Here is a 16,218-nt window from a genome sequence, read left to right as displayed (position 1 = left end):
TCCAATCAAATACAGACTTTCTCTTTCCTTGATATTCTCCCAAAAAGGCAGCGGATTCCTTATTGGGAATCTCTTTCGAATATGACCCAACACTACGAATCCAGTGTACCGATATATAGTCAAAGAGATGTCAACCATTGGTACACCAAAACGCGCAGTGCGTGTCAGTATCGACAAGGACCCCTCAGGTCAAAGGATTGATCATAAACTATTTAAGAGAATTTCATTTTCTTATAAACCGATAGTATATCGCATGTGAAAATCTCAAGTGATCCAGTTCAATGTACACACAGTATGTACACTCACATTTGTGCTCTGAAATCAACATCTCTAGATACACACAATGTGACCACCATGAAGATAAGGTGTCCAATCTCGCCCCTAGTAGTGAACAATTTTAGATTAACAAACCTATGGACAAACTGAGCTCAATAAATAATCATGCTAATTAAAACTAAATTAAACAATTTAATTTAAATAAACAAGTTTGTACATCAGAGCCATTTTCCCATAAACCTAATGCCCATGTTCTCAACATGTTTCTCAAATACACTAGGTGACAAACCCTTTGTCATGGGATCAGACAGATTCTGAGTAGAGTCAACCTTAGCTATGGCTATATCACCACACTGTATAATCTCACGAGTTAAGTGATATTTTCATTCCAAGTGATTATTCTTCTGATGAGCTCTTGGTTCCTTTGCTTGTGCTATGGCTCCCCGGTTGTCACAATACAACATGATGGGATGCTCGACGAGCTTAGGGACCACCCCTAGGTCGGTCAAGAATTTTTTGAGCTAAATCCCTTCTTTAGCTGCTTCACTAGCTATCAAGTATTTAGCCTCAGTAGTGGAGTCGACAGTTGACTTCTGTTTGACACTCTTCCAAATTACAACACTACCTCCCATGACAAATACCATTTCTGATGTAGACTTTCTGTCATCTTTGTCAATTTAAAAATCTGAGTCTGTATAACCCATAACTAACAATTGGTCAATACCATAGACTAGGAAATAATCCTTGGTCCTCCTCAAATACATGAGGATGCTTTTGACAGTAGTCCAATGCTCATGTCCTAGATTAGATTGATAACGACTCACAATCCCTACCGCATGACAAAGGTCTAGTCTTAATACATAACATTGCATACATGAGACTCCCTATAGCAGAAGCATAAGGGATTCTCTTCATTGCCTCAATATCCTTAATAGTTTGAGGACATTGTGATTTAGATAGAGTGATTCCATGCCTGAATGGCACATTTCCTTTCTTAGAATCCTGCATGTTAAATTTGTTCAGTATTTTATCAATATAAGTGGATTGTGATAAGCCTAACATCCTATTCTTGCGATCTCTTACAAGCTTTATTCCTTGGATGCAACTGGCTTTACCAAGGTCCTTCATTGAGAATGTCTTAGAAAGCCACACATTAACAGATGAAAGCAATCCCACATCATTCTCAATGAGCAAGATATCATCCATATAGAGGACAAGAAAACAGACACAATTCCCACTAAAATTTTTGTAAACGCATAACTCATCAATGTTTTGTTCAAACCCAAACTTTTTGATGGTTTGATCATAACGTATGTTCCAGCTTCTAGAAGCTTGTTTAAGACCGTAGATAGATCTCAAAAGCCTGCACACTTTGTTTTCTTCCCCTCGGGAAGCAAACCCTTCTGGCTGATGCATGTATATGACTTCATCTAAATGTCCATTAAGGAAAGCGGTCTGTACATCCGTCTGCCATATTTCATAGTCATAGTGTGCAGCAATTGATAATAGAATCCTAATGGATTTAATCATTGCCATTGGTGAGAAGGTTTCATCATAATCCACCTTTTCTTTTGGGTGTAACCTTTAGCCACTAGTCGTGCTTTGAAACGCTCTACATTCTCATCCACACCTCTTTTCCTCTTGAGGATCCATTTACATCCTATAGGCTTAACACCTTGAGGTAGATCTTCTAGAGTCTAAACATGGTTGGAATGCGTGGAGTCAATCTCAGAGCACATGGCTTTCTTCCATTGAACAGAATCAGTATCCTTCAAAGCCTCTTTCTAGGAAAATGGGTCTAACTTAGAAGTGTCAAAAACCATATGGAACTCTTCCACCTTTTGATCATCTTCATTGAGAAGTGTCAAATGAGTTGGAGGCCTGATAGACTTCCCATTCCGTCGGGGCTCTTGAGGTTGATTCACTTCAGCGGGCATGTTAGTGGGTACGTCAATAGGAGGTATAACAGGTGTAGAAGGTTCTTGGTCATTAGACATTTCTTTTATGACTACTGGATCAGATCTACAAGTGACCAGATCCTCTTCAAGGAATGTCGCATGTTTACTAACTAGGACTTTTTGATCAACAGGGTCATAGAAGTAGTAGCTAATAATTGTTTTAGGGTATCCTAAGAAGTAGCATCTATTTGTTCTGGATTCCAACTTATCTATTTGTTGCTTCCTTACATGTGCAATGCAACCCCATGCCCTTATATGTTGTAGACTAGGCTTTTGCCCATACCACAACTCAAAAAGTATTTTAGGGACAGATTTCATTGGAACCCTATTCAAAATATAGATGGCGGTGTCTTAGGCAAAACCCCAAAAAGAAGTATGTAATTCTGAATAACTACGCATAGACTGAACCATATTTAATAGGGTACGGTTTCGTCTCTCTGCTACACTGTTCTGTTGAGGTGTCCTTGGGGCTTTCAACTGAGACAAAATCCTAGTTTGCTTTAAATAGTCCCTAAACTCATCCGATAAATACTCTCCTCCTCGATCTGATTAAAGGGTCTTGATGCACTTACCCAATTGCTTTTCTACCTCAGCTCGGAACTCTTTGAACTTTTCAAATGTTTTCGATTTTTGGTGCATTAGTTAAATGTATCCATATTAAGAATAGTCATCAGTGAAGGTTCCAAAATATTCATAATCATACCTTGCTTGAACATTTATGGGACCACATACATCAGAGTGTATTAGTTCCAACAAGTCTTCAGCCCTCTTACCCTTAGATGAAAAAGGTTTCTTGGTCATTTTTCCTTGTAGATAGGATTCACAAGTTCGGTAAAGTTCTACCTTTAGACTTTCCAAAGGGCCATCCTTGACCAACCTGTAAATTCTATCTACTCCAATATGACGTAACCTAAGGTGCCAAAGATAAGTGGAATTATCTGGAGCTGATTGCATTTTTGAAGTTACATTTGAAAATTCATATGCATTTAAAACAGGTTTCAAGAAATACAAACCATTTTGTAAACAACCAGTTGTAATAAATGAATCATTCAAACGAATAGATAGTTTCAATCTAAATTGAAATGAATACCCATCAACGATTAATTTAGAAACATAAACAATATTCCTTCTAAAGGAAGGAACATAAAAACAATCTTTTAAAATTAAAACTATTTTTTCAAAATGTAAACTAAATTCTCCTAAGGCATCTGCTGTGGACTTAGCTCCAGTTCCCATCTTGAGACGAACCTCATCTTTGTTGAGTCTTTTTGTCATCTTGAACCCCTACAACATATTACAAATATAGGTGGTCGAACCAAAGTCAACCAACCATGTATTAGATGGTTCTTCTGACAAATTAGACTCATAAAGGACATAGGTTTCAGATATAACTTCATCTGGCTTCTTCTTTAGAGTTGCCAGGTATGTACGATAATTTCTCTTCCAATGTCCATCCTTTTTATAGTAAAAATAAGATCTCTTCTCAGGTTTCTTGCCCTTCTCCACTCCTTTACTAGCCACCTTAAGGGTCTTACCCTTATTGGTCTTCTTCTTCTTCTTACTTCTCGATTTAGAGGAAGAAGGCTTTTGTTCAGTAGACAAGACCTCAAGCTTTTGCAACTTATGTGCTGCCTTTACTTCTTGCAACATATTTCCTAGCTCTAGAAGCTTTACAAAAATTTTATTCGTATTATAATTACAAATAAAAGATCCGTAGATTTCCTGAGGTAGTGAGTAGAGTATGACATCAGTTTTATAGTTCAGCTCAAAGGATGTCCCCGGGCTTCTAGTTCTTGAAATAAATTCCGTAATTTCATCATATGGTAGATAACTGAAATCCCTAAAGTCATCACATGGTAGATAACTGAAATCCCTGAAGTCATCTTAGTACTATGGAGGAGAGTGACAAGCTGATGATATGCATGTCTATTTTGTTTTCCATACAACTTCTTTAACTCCTCCAACATGTCTTTTGTAAAACTCAAATCTTTTATAGAATCCTTAATGGTCTAGTCTATTGAATTCAACACAAGGAGTTTGGCCTTAGAATTATTTTGTCGAAACAACTCATAAGCAACTTTCTCCTCACCCTCGATAGTATCAGGGAATGAAGGTTCTTCATCTTCTATGATAGAAATTAGACCTTCTGCAATTATGAGCAATTTAATGTTCCTCCTCCAGTCAACATAGTTTGGTCCAGATAGGATATGGTCTTTAATGAGGGTAGCATAGTTGATTTGGCTTGACATATTGAATATCTACATGATGTACAAAAAATAATTAGCATGATTAATATTGTTGAAAAGAAGGGGCAAGTCTAAATACAACGATTACCCACGCCTTAAGCTTTCTTTTAGTTATGAAGTGTGATTGGAACATCTCAACCCCTATGCACATGACTTAGCTTATTAGAGTTCATCATATACATGTTAGTTGAGTGGATTATTCTGTCCGTCTCGAAGACTTCTAATACTTTTTGGCCATTTGAGTGTCATATCCATTCCTATCGGTTAACATACACTCAAGTCAAGTGCATACCCTTTGTTTCGGAGTAAATCATAGCATCATGGGCTAGTGTCTACTATTGTAGTACACCTCCCACTGACCATGTTCTCTACCTATCACGTATAAGATAAATGAAGACGGTCTCAGAGAACTACTCAAGCATTATCCTATCGGCATCTGCAAAAGTCGATCAATGTGACCTCTACATTTACCAAGGGAGGCCATGGAAATCCCACCAGTTAGGATTTTTCATATCACACTTACTTTAAGTTTAGGGAAATGGGAACAGTCGTCTTTTCTAATATCATCATACATCACATGTAACTAGGAATCATAAAACAAAGCCTTAGTGGTTATGGGATAGCATCTGGAATCAAATTTACTTTGTCATCACATGCAAGTCATTTTGATTCCAAGATGGGTGGGAGTAACATAGCCTCTTTAATTTCTCCCACTCAGCTTAATTATGTGACAATGCAATGCAAATAATTATAACCATGATAATATTTTCATTGAAATAAAACAAAAAGGAAACTTGCTTTTCCATCTCTCGTCACTTCTTCTAAGCAATCTCCACCTCTAGTCTTTTCACAATCAAATAAAAATAAAAAGCCTAATTCTATTACATTTCTTTAAAATAAAAAAACCTTGGGAAATCAACCCACCATTTGGGCTGCTCAAGAGGAGTACATATTTTATAAAAAAGAAAAGGGGGGGAGAGAGAGAGAGAGAGAGAGAGGGAGAGAGAGAAATAAAATACAACCCACCACATAAATGCATGCCATGCTATCCAAATATCCATCATCATGGTCCTTTTTAAATCCTATAACCACTAATAAAATTATAACTTTTACATATATTATGTATTTGATCCATTCAATTTCATTCCAATAATGTGAAAAAATAACAATGATAAAAGCCACACAAAGAATTACTAACACTTAGTAAAGACTGATGTCATCATATGACATGTCGACATATCATGTACAAAAATATCATTAAAATATTAAAACTAATTTTAATAATTTGAAGCCCTCACAAGGGTTTTCACAAAATCCCATGTTCAAATATGTTCATTAGCACAAATGGGTTACTAGTTTCTAAAACCAGTATCCAACACTTAAGCTAATATGGACAAAAAACTTAAAAAAAAATTAGCATGCAGGCCCATCTGAAATTTTAAAAGAAAAATAATCTTTTATAAATAATTGGGCTTTAAGTCAAAATCCTTGTTTTTTTTTTTTTTAATATCCGATACTGTTCACTGTTACGAATAGTGAACACTATTCCGTGAAGAGTGCACACTGTTCTAACAGTGTTCACTATCACGTGAACATTGTATACTGTCACATGAACATTGTACACTGCTCACATAAATTTTTTTTTAATTGATACTGTTCACTTTTTTTTTTAATTGAAAATAAAATTAATGGATTAAATATACAATCTTTAATGAAGTTAATGCAATGTCTCCCCACTAGTAGGGAGACTCTGATACCACTGAAGGAGCAGAAATGATTTGGATCGTCTCACTGGTAGGGTCAGACATTCATACATTCATTAATAGAGGGGTGTAGATCATTATCTAAAACTAGGGGTGTAGATCATTATCTGACACTCCACAAGTGCAGAGCCTCCATGTGATCTTAGCCCTTTCACTATGAGTCATTCCCACATGTACAGATTTATGTTCCCTTTGAGTCCAAGCTCCTCCTCAATCATTAGGGTTTTCACAAAACCTTAACTACCACTCAATTACAAGTATAGATATTAAGCCGTTATTGAGAGGGAGAGGAGCACGACTATATATAGAGGAGAGAATTAGGATCCTCTGTCGCTTTGGTTTTTAGAGTCCATGTCTATCTCCAACCAAAATCCTTATTAGTTTAGAGTCGTAAATAAACCCAACTTTGTCATAGAGATTTCTTACTTGGAGTCAAACACTCATAAAACCAATCTTATCATTATTAATAAGATATTAAATAATAAGCAATATAATAATTCATTTTTCCTAACAGTGTCCAATTGACTATTAGAGTATCCATTTGCTGTTAGAACCTTACTTGATCTGTGTAGTAATCGTACCTAGCTACACTTGAGCTTCTTCTTCTTTTTCTTCTTGGCTTGGAAGGTTAAGATTCTCTGACACTAAAAACCAAAGGACTCACCACCACCAATGAGTTGAAATTTGATATTTCTTGATCACTGAAACAACCTAAGATCAAACCCTTATCTTCTTTTGATTTGCGCTTCACATCGAAGAAAATTAATTTGAGCGAAGGAGCTCCACTAACTTGTATTGAATGAGAGTTGCAGGTTCTTCTTTGTTACCAATATTGGTTGTGGAGTTACCCCTTTTGAGGGTTGTAGGTTCTTTTGTCATTTCACTTCTCCTCCATCTTTCTCTCTTTAACATTCTCAAATCTCACTCAATAAATCAACCAAACAAAGAATGAGGTGGGTGAGATGCTATATTACTTAATCTTGTTTTTCCTATCCTTCCCTTTCCTGATGATCCACTCCGTTGCATATGGGACCCACCCCTTTTTCTTTGGCAAGCTAACGGGACCTAAGGATATCTATCAGGAGTTACTTCCAATACATTCATCCCAATCCCATTCAACCATTGTTGATATAAAAAAATATATATATTACAAAAAGATGAAAAATGACCTATTTCAATTGATTCATTTATGTTAGATAAAAGAAAAAAAAAGGGACCCCATAAACTTGACCACCCGATTGGATCATATAAATCCTTTCCATTTAGTGCAGGAAGGGCCACACAGCTAATCCATCCAATTGTACTTAATTATTTTTAGTTCATAGCCACCAATATGGAATGGTTTCTCATTTTAGGAAACTCCATATTTTTTGCTAAAAATTATGAATTTTATTAATCAAGAAAATGAATGAAAATGAAGAATACATGCATAAAAACCCTAGCTCTAAAACTCCCCACCTTTGGCATTGCCATCAGCAGGGAGAACTAGAGGCATATGAAGCATGATTCAATCATCCCCACCTTCAGGATTGCCATTCAGGGAAGACTGAATTCATTAGCATAAATGATATCATGGATGTGAAGCAGCATCATGAGCTCTCTCCACTTAAGTGTTGTGGAAAACGAAACATCTGATTTTGAAATACCAGATTTTCCCGCATCCTTAGCAAGGTAGTCCGCCATTGTGTTAGCCTCCCTAAAACAATGCGAGATTTTCCATTTATATTATTTAAGAATGCATTAAGAGACATCCAATCCTACATTGCATACCAAGGTATTGTATTTCCATGGATAGAAGTAACCACTGCTATCGAATCCGTTTCTATCCATAGCACTTCCACTCTTTTTTCCTTTGCTAACCGAATTCCTTCTATAAGGGCTTTAAATTTTGCTAGATAGTTTGACGAGATACCAATATAGCACAAGAAAGAGGCCATAGTTTTTCCCCTATGATCTCTGAAGACTCCTCCTGCACCAGCTCTTCCTGGATTTCCTAATGAACAACAATCAACATTTAACTTTGTCCACCCTCGCTGTGGCTTACACCAATAGATTTCAATAATTTGTCGAGGACAAGATTGAGCTACTTTCAAACCCAAACGATGGCAGCTTAAGAAGTCCTTTTGATCCATTATTTTTTCATTCATAATATCAATGGATTCCCTCAACTCCCCCTTTATTCTTTCCGTGATAAACCGAGTCGATTGCGTCTTCCCTTCTTGTTTTCTATTGCTTCTTTCTCTCCATATATTATCCGCAACTATTAACAGCCCTATAACCCATGGTTCCTTCAATTTCATGATTCTTCTTTTCCTAAGACACCATTGAACTAGCTACTCCAAGTTAGTGACGCTAGGCCATGGTACTACATAACAGTGCAAAAATTCTCCCATATTCCCACTGTGTGCCTACATGTTGTGAAAATATGATCAATAGATTCCATTGCAGAGCAACATAAGTCACACTTGGATACCATAGGAATGCACTTTGCTGCTATAATCTCATTTGTGGGGACCTTTCTATGCATCGACCTCCACCCAAAAAGGGACTGCCTTGGTTGCTTCTTCTTACCCCATACAATCGAGTATCATAGGACTTTTGGATTTCGTATTCTTATTTCATTGCAAGCTGAAGCAGTATTCAAGAATCCCGATGATGTGCAACTCCAAACACAATGATCCTTTATTTCATAAGTAGGAAGACTAATCTCTCCTTCCAAATTGAAACAGCTCCTTAGAGCATAAGAAGCAGTTTTTGGGATCACCCACTTGTAGTTCAAGATCAGATCAGTAGCTATCATAGTTGATCTATCGACAGATTGGTCAATAATATTACATATTTCCTGAATAGAACTCTTCCCAATCCATACATCCTTCCAAAGTCTTATTGATTTCCCATTTTCTATAATCTATCGCTCTTTTGCTGAGACAAAAGTCCACATTTTTTGAATGCTAGGCCAGATAGAGAAAGATTTAAATGAATTCCTGAAATTTCCATTCCTAGTGTGTCTAGCTTTGAAAAACTTACTTAGTCCTATGTTACCATGCTTTATATTCCAGACTTGCTTGCAGAGAAGAGCTTTGTTAGTATCTAGAAGTTTTCTTATCCCTACACCTCCTTCTTCCTTAGGCCTGCAGACTTGCTCCCACTTGACTTTCACTGCCTTGACAGTAGCCATATCCCCTGTCTAAATGAAAATTTTCATCCATTTTTCCATCATTGTCACAAGGGAATTTGGCCACCAGTAGACAAAGAAGCTATGCACTGGCATTTCTGTTATAATAGCTCGTACCAACTGGGCACGCCTAGATTACTTTTGTTTTCTTTTCCTCTTCTCCTTTGGCTCAACGAGCATGCGTGATCACAATTCTCTACTCTTGCTGTTGGTGTTCCTCCCATTGCATGAATTTCCTTATGTCTCTGTAATGGCTGACGTCAACACACCTCCCTAATCCAACCATCCATCACTAATCAACTCTCTCCACTCTCCAACGCCAACAACAACACACCAACAGCCCCCTTAGCACTACCATGCCGTCCGCCACCACCAACCACACCACCTTCTCCCTCACGCCATCTCATCATTTTTTGTCTGTTAAGCTAGACATGAAGAACTTTCCTTCTGTAAATAATTCCCTTCATTGAGGGACAAAATTTGTTTGGTTACTTGGATGGATCTACCCCTTGTTCATTAGATCCCATTGCTACCTTTCATTGGTGTTGCTAATTCAACTCCATAATGATTGTTAGGAAGACAATCAGCCATGAGATTTTGGAAACTTTCGCCACAACCTTTGCTTCTCCTTCTACCACACGAGTTTCTCTCATCATCTTGCTCTACAAGATCTGGACCATAAACTAGATGAATCGATTACTGCATTTCTCCATCGTGCCAAAATAATTGTTATTGAACTATCGTTAGCCAGAAAACCCCTCCGTATGGAGGACTTTAACATTTATGTTTTTCTTTCCCTACAGTCTGAATTCTGTGATATTATCCCTTCTCAATTATGCCACCCTGAGCCACTATCATACATAGATCTCTATGCGATTCTTTTTAGCCGTAAATTTTTTCATAGGTCTTCTCTCAATTAATTAACTAAAGCATCTTCTACTGGGTCTCCCCTGTGCTAATACTGCTCAACCTCAACATGTGTAGGGAAGCCCTTTTGAGCAGCCACGCTCCTCCTACCTATGGTTCTTCTCGTGGTAATGGTGGAAGGGGGTGTGGTGTGGACGTGGCCATAATGGACATTTGTACTATGTCATTTTCTAGTGCACAAATCATGTTGCCGCTAATTGCTACCGCCAACAACCACGTAACCCCCATACCCTACCCTGCCCCATGCCACTTTTCCCTATCCCCTTAATCCATACCCTCCATCTTCCCATCACACCACCCCTACCCACCCCCCCACCCCTACATCCTACACATGATTTTCGAACACTAGGGCTACCCATTATATGACTTCGGATGTCCAATCTCTCTCCTCATATGATCCATATTCTGGTCAAGATCATCTCCATGTTGGTAATGGTAAGGGCCTTGTTATTTATCACACTAGTCAAGCAATAATTCTTCCCCCTCTAGGACATTTAAACTTTCTAATGTGTTACATATACCTACAATTACAAAATCTTCACCCTCTATTTAAAAGTTTTGTACTGATAATGATATATATTTTGAGTACCCATTTGTCAAGGATAGACAAACCAAAGCTACTCTTCATACCGATCCAAGTAAGGGTGGGTTTTGCATGTTCACTATGGCTTCTGTCTCTATTCTATCTACGAATATTGCTGAGAGGACTTCTTATGATGGCTAGCATCACAAGCTTGGCCATCCCAATGTACACATCCTTCATCAAATGATTAGTCAACATAAGTTGCCTTATTTTCCTAATAAATTGAACTCTTTATGTTTTGATTGACAGTTAGGCAAGGCTAGTAGAATTTCTTTACTTTCCTCCCCCTCCCATGGTGAATTTCCATTGGATGTTAGTTTTACTGATGTTTGGGGCCCCATGCTTCTCCCTCTATAGTGGGTCACTGTTAGTTTTTACTTTTCCTTGATGATGCTACTAAGTATATTTGGTATTACCCACTCATTCAAAATCTGATGTCTTTGCCATTTTCTAGCAATTCCAGGCATTAGTAGAATACTACTTTGATAAGCAAATAAAATTTGTTCAAATCGACTAGCACTCTTCCACAGTTTTTCTCCTATCTTGGAATCCAACATCTTTTTTTTTTTTTCACCAGAAGGTCAGATTATATTAACAATAGAAGAAAAGAAAAAAGGATTATATTACAAAAGCCTGAAGCGAGCCTCCATCTTCGGCAATGCCATAAGCAGAGGCTCACAACCGCTATCTAAGAAATCTAAAGCGAGTACGACCAGCTTTGTCAATAGCCAAGTCATGCTTGATACGGAGAGGCAAAGAGACATCATCATAAGATGATCCGGACTTTGTAGCTTCCTTAGCCAAAAAATCAGCCATAGGGTTGGCTTCTCTGTAACAGTGGGAAATCTTCCACTCAATAGAATTTAGGTAATTGAGAGAATGGTTCCACTCTTGAAGAGAAAACCACATAATAGATCTGTGATGAAAAAGGGAAACAGCCGCAGAGCAATCAGATTCGATCCACAGCCGCTGGATACCCTTATCTTTAGCGAGATTAATTCCCTTCAAAATACTCCAAATCTCTCAGTGAAGCTATTGGAAATTCCAAAGAAAATCTGATAGCTAATCAACACTTTTTCGTCATGATCTCTAAGGACTCCTCCACCACTCGCGTGACCCAGATTCCCAAGCGCATAGCCATCAGAGTTGAGTTTCACCCAAAAGCTTCTAGGCTTGCACCAGTGGATCTCCAGAATAGAGGAAGTGTTCTAGCTAGACATTTCGAGGTGAAGCCTCCTACAAATAATGACTTTGGTGAAAATTTCAACCTACTACACAAAAAACCAATCTCCCTTTTAATGCCACTGAGAAGCATGGCAGAGCTTCTCTTGATCCCCTCAAATCTTCGTTGATTTCTTTCATTCCATATAACTGCTAAGGTAGTAAACAGACCGGTAATCCAGGCCTCTTTCAAACACCAACCTTTCCCCCTATTCTTCCACCATGACACCATCTCAGACACTGATGCTTTCTGCCGCAAAATGACATTAAAAAACGCAGCAATTTTGCTCCATATGTTAGATGAGAACTCACATTCAATAAATAAATGGAAGAAAGACTCAGAGCTTGCCCCACAAAGGTTGCACCTTGAAGGGAATTGAATCCCTTTGGCATGAATGAGATCATCAGAAGGAAGCTTTCCATGGAGCCATTGCCATCCCAACAAGGAAAGCCTAGGGGTAAATGTTTTCACCAAACAATCGAAGACCAAGAAACCGCAGGTGAAGACACTCTCGAACCGTCCAGGCAAACTCAGTAGAGAATAGACCCATCGGATCTAGACTCCACACACACCTATCCTTCGAGGGCAAGGAAGGGAGGTTAATCTGATTTATCTTTAGAAAAGTCTCACAAAGGAAAGTCGAGTGCACAGGGGGCAGCGCCCATTTGCCATTGTCAATAAACAATTCCACATGGTGGGAGAGATTTGATAGGTCGTTATCGTCCAGATTTGATAGGCTTCGAATGGAATTTGGCCCTAATCAATTATCGTTCCAGAAATCAATGTTTTTGTTGTTGTCAATGATCCATCTTTCATGATCAGAGATAAAGTTTCACATTTTTTTGATCCCAGGCCAAATAGAGGAGGATTTGTATGGTTTTCTGAAATGACCAAAGCCTGACAAAAATCTAGCCTGAATGAGCCTGCTCAGATGAGAATCTTCATGCTTAATCTTCCAAGTCAGTTTAGCTAATAGAGCCTTATTGACCTCGTGAAGCCTTCTAATGCCAAGGCTGCCCTCTTCTTGGGCTTACAGATCGAGTCCCATTTGACAATGGTTGCTTTAGAAGAGTCTATCTCCCTTGTCCAGATAAAGTTCCGCATCCATTTTTCAAGGCATTTGATAAGGGTCCCAGGCCACCAGTAAACCAAGAAGCTGTGCAGAGGTATTCCTATTATGACCGACTGCACCTAAGGGTGTTAATTGGTTCGGTTTCGGTTTAAATGGTGCATATTTGTTCGGTTCACATTTATTTGACTAAAACCATAACCGCACCATTTACTAAACGGTTCCACTTTCTGAAACCGTGACCATTTAATAAACGGTTTCGGTTTCCACAGTTTCTAAACGGTGTCGATTTCACAGTTTTAAACAGTTTCGATTTCGGTTTATTCCATACAGTTTGTAAAACGGTTCACAATTAGTTTGTTATAGCTTGCAATCATATCTAAACTGAAGATCATAAGCTTATCCAAAAATAATTGGCGACCACAAATAAGAAATTCTATATTGACGATGGTATGTTTTAATTTGACAATCTAGTGCTATTTCTTTACATGGCCATTCTCAAACATATAGAACTAATATCATACAACATCCGAATCTTGCCTTCTACAGCATAAAATATTAAAATGACAGGTGATTTAGTAAAAACACCCCATTTGTGATAACATAATAACATAGTAATATATATGGATTACAAGTTCATGATCTAAAGCCTAAACTTGAACTGAATTGCAATAAATCATACCAAAGTAGGATGGACACTTAATTTAATTTTACACGGATTACTGCCTCTGCTTTATTTAATTGTTATACGGATTAATCGGATCAATTTAAACAGTTTAAACGGTTTCAATTATGTTTGAAACCAATGGGTTTCGTGGTTAATCGACCCATCCTGTTTAGCTAATCGGCCTGAAACTTGAAACCATAATAGCACCATTTACTAAATGGTTTTGCGGTTTCGGTGTAAATGGATCGGTTCGATTTTGGTAAACAGTTTCAGTTACAAATTCACATCCTTAACTTCACTAGCTCGACTCTTCCCACCATGGAAATGAGCTTTCCTTTCCAACCAGCCAGCTTGGCTTTAATTTTATCCATCACAGGGAGGAGGGGATCCTTTTTAACTCGCCCTTGAAAAATTTCAACTCCAAGATACTTTGTTAGAAAAGTGCAGTAAGGAATAGCTAGCTCGTCAGCAATCCACTGCTTCCTCACAAGAGGAATTTTTCCCAAAAATTGTTTGCTTTTTTCCAAATTGAAAAACTGCCCTGAGCATCTGTGGTAAAGGGAAAGGAATGAGTTTAAATTCCTAACATATCTCTTAGAAGTGTTCATAAAGATGAAAATATCCTCTGCAAATAAGAGGTGAGTGGGCCCATTAGCACCATGGGGGCCAGCAGGCGGCTTGATCATACCTTTAGTAGATAAATCGGCCATGCCATGACACAGGACCTCCTCAGTAATAATAAATAGGATAGGGGAGATGGGATCACCCTGGCGGAGTCCTCTGCTAACTTCAAAAAAACCCACAGGGCCACCATTGAGCAGAATAGATATTCTGGTAGTCCTGAGAACCGTATGGATCCATCCAATCATTGTATCAAAAAACCCAAACCTTCTAAGAGCATGGAATAAAAAATTCCAAGAAATAGTGTTGAAAGCCTTTCTGATGTCAATCTTCAACCATTAAGTTTGCTAGCTCAGAGGCAAGACCAATATTAGTCTGGATGACATTTCCTTTCTGGAAAGCGCTCTGCTCCTGCGAGATTATTCTGGGGAGGACAACAGAGATATGGGAGGACATAATGTTTGAAAGGATTTTACAAAAAAATTCCCCATGCATAATGGACGGAATTTTTCTAAATACCTCACCCCATCTACTTTAGGAATTAATAGCAAAAAGTTATTATTAATTCCATTCGGTAGAATACCTGAGGAGAAAAATCCCTTGATAGCCCTACAGATGTCAGTATTGATGATGACCCAACATTTCTTGAAAAAGGAACTTGGGAAGCCATTTGAGCTAGGGGAGTTGTCTGGATCTAGGTCCCATACCGCACCCTTGATCTCAGTGTCTGAGGGGATTGCTTCAAGCATAAGACGATCAGGATCCTGGAGGATGCTAGGAATGCAGTTGTAAATCTGAGGGAGATTTTCAAGCTCCACCCTTTGGTGAAAATTTCCATAGAAATCCACCAAATAAGATCCCAACTGATCTCGATCACTGATCTCAGCTTCATTGTCCGAGACAATGCTTCTTATAGAGTTTCTAGAGCGCTTAACTTTAGCCACGACGTGAAAAAATCTAGAGCATTTGTCACCATCCTTCAACCATCTGATTCTAGACTTTTGAACCCACAAATTCTCGTGGTTTTCTAAGGCTTTTCCTGTGTCTGGTCTTAGCATCCGCCTCCAAGTCGAAAAGGTGCTCAGAACTCCCGTCAACCTCAATTCGGGATTGAATTGCTTCCAACTCTAACTTTGAACTGGTCACCTCCTGATCCAAGTGAAGGAAAGCTCTCTGCAACCAAGATTTAATAATAGTTTCAGGGCTTTTAGCTTTTGAGCCAGAACATAAGTTGATGAACCTGAAACCTCAATGCTCTAAGTTGCATTGACCAAATCTAAGAAATCAGAGTGATCCAACCAGAAATTATTAAGTCTGAAGGGACAGTTCTTAGGCTTTAGAGATATACCAGAGCAAACCAATAATGGGACATGGTCCAAGACAAATAAAGGGAGCATGTTGAATACAATCATCAAAAGTCTTTAACCATTCTTCATTTACAAAGGTTCTATCAAGAACTGCAGTCACGAGACCCCTTTGTCGATTATTGCTCCAAGTGAGCTTCCTGCCAGAGGAGGGAATTTGAACCATAGCAGAGGCATCTACCATGGTAGAAAATTCAAAGGCTGCCCCCAAGCAGAATCTCCCAGGTCCTCTTCTCTCATGGTCATATAGAGTGGCATTAAAGTCTCCAATGACCATCCTTGGCTGAGGCGAAGACCCCACAACCAACTCCATCCACAAGGACCTTCTCTCTGCACGAAGACACTTA

This window comes from Macadamia integrifolia, unplaced genomic scaffold, assembly GCF_013358625.1.
Source record: "Macadamia integrifolia cultivar HAES 741 unplaced genomic scaffold, SCU_Mint_v3 scaffold2649, whole genome shotgun sequence".
Taxonomy (NCBI): domain Eukaryota; kingdom Viridiplantae; phylum Streptophyta; class Magnoliopsida; order Proteales; family Proteaceae; genus Macadamia; species Macadamia integrifolia.
This window is presented reverse-complemented; position numbering follows the sequence as displayed.